The sequence below is a fragment of the Heliangelus exortis genome, chromosome 1, assembly GCF_036169615.1.
Source record: "Heliangelus exortis chromosome 1, bHelExo1.hap1, whole genome shotgun sequence".
Lineage (NCBI taxonomy): Eukaryota > Metazoa > Chordata > Aves > Apodiformes > Trochilidae > Heliangelus > Heliangelus exortis.
In genome coordinates, this window is record NC_092422.1 from 110,136,312 (window position 1) to 110,138,553 (window position 2,242).

Genomic DNA, 2,242 nt, shown 5'->3' on the forward strand with positions numbered 1-2,242 from the left:
TTCTGTTTGCACAGCAGAACAAAAATCAGGAACACCCAACATCTGCTGAGAGAAAGATGGACTGGACAATATACTATTCATGTCTATTTGTTCTAAGTTTCTGTTTGTTCTCTGCTCTTTCATTACCTGTGTTTTTCCCCATTGTCTTTTTTTGATCAGCAAGCCAAGCTAAATATTGATCCAGGGACCTGGTATTTTTACTCTCTTCTCACACAGGCAAAACTAGAGTTGCATCGGCCAAGAGTTCCATTCTAGTTGAGCAAACCACCTGATTCATGTAGTTTTGATCACTGGATTGTAGGAATGGCATCCATGGTCCTGCCCTGCATCATCCAATTGATGTTAGACCAGCTTAATAAAAACCCATGAGATGGAAGGTGCAACAGAGTCTCTTCCTCTGGCAGTCACTTCCCTTTGCTGTGTGTCATTCAGCAGTTTAGGAACTTCTAGCAGGGGAGGCTGTCCTTGGTTTAACAGCCACTAGTGAAAGGAAACCAGGCCAGTGCTGGGATCTAAGAAAAAGCCCCTTGGGTTTCAGCACACTTCCATGCAACTTTAGCTTGCATGGGTGGGGGTAGAAACCTCCCTGCTTCTTTGTACGATTGCATGGGGATCTGCAAAGGTCTGCTCTCCCAAATCCATCACCAGCGTTTTCGTTAGAGGCTAAGCTGAACAAAAGGGTTAGAATTCTAGAGCAACTGCAAAGGATTTATTTACATTTTTAAATACACCTCACCCCCACCAGTTGGTGAGTCATTCCTGTTTGCTCTCACACAGCCACAGGCTTCTTCAACAGCCTTTTCCCCTTTCATGGTCTAAGGAGTGGCTATTTGGTTTCTTAGCAGCGTGTTTGGGTAAAAAGGGGAGCTACATGTAGAGAAAAGCGTTTATTGTAACTCGTGTTTGCACTGAAAATTTTGAAAGCACAGTGCAAACAAGGACATCAAATATAAGCTGTATCTCAAATATGGTCTGAAGTCTGAAAAGTGTGAGAGAGATATGACCTCTACCTTCTGGATGCTAGTGTTGCTAACAGGACTAAATGTCTGCAGCTGTATGTAGACATTGTGATGGATGGTAAATTTTTTGTTTAAAATGTTCCTTTTTTTTCCTCCATCTTAAAACATTGCATCATTTAGTCCCTGATTATATTGAATGTTTATCCACTGTACCAAACTGTACATTGTGGATGCTTTTCCTGAGGAATCCATAAAAGACATATGAAAAGCAAGGAAGAATATAAACAATCCAACATTCAGAAGGCAAATTCCTTCACTCTAAAGACGTGTCTGGTAAATATTAGAAATATATTATGTAAATATATAACACATAACTTTCACAGAAGAAGACCAACAGAACAGCTAAACCATAGCAAAGACAAGACAGAAAAGATGAGAAGCTGCAGCAGGAAAACCTCAGGTGGGAAAACTAGAGTAAAAATAAGAAAATATCATGAGGCAGAGCAAGCGGTAAAAGAGATGTGAAGAAAGAAACATGAAATTATCTCAGAAGAACAATGGCTGAAGTTTACATGATCTGCACTTGTGCCTCAGTGACTGTGCTGCTGGTCACAGCCATGTAACAGGGGTTAGCAGGCACTTTCAAAGCACAGCACACAGCAAATATATCTGAAAACCTGTTGTTCTGATTGTCCTCTATAACTGAAGGAGTTGAAGAAGCAGGGCTTTGTCTCAGTTGAATCTGTCCCTTGTACATCTATCTCTCTAGTGTGATGTCCCTCGAGGCGGGCTGTTCATCTTTTAGTCCCTTGTCACTGAGGGCTGACTGGCATTGTTTTCCCCAGGAGATTATGAACCTACAAATTGTACATCTAGTGATTGTGACAAAAGAGCATCTGAAATGAGCAGCTGCTGGGAAAGGGTCCCAGACATCTTCACTTGCATTGTCTCACAAGTCCATCATCTATGTCAGCAAAGAAATAAAGTTTAAAAAGAGAGGGAGCTAACTAGTGAGGGGGCTAAAAGCAATGCAGAGGTTCTGTGCAACTGAAGATAAATAGATAAAAAGATAAGGGTCCTCTTTGAACTAGAAAGACTTTTAAAATTAGTAGAATACTCAGCTCTGAAATGTCTGTGAAAAATTTCATGACAGAACTAGCCCTGCTTTCAGCCAAACCTGAAATGCCACAAACCTCCTTTTTGTTCTCAGTGTCAATCTTTATTTTAATATTTCTCTGTTTAGGTGACCAGAAGGAAAGAGGCACAAAAAAACAGTCAGCTTT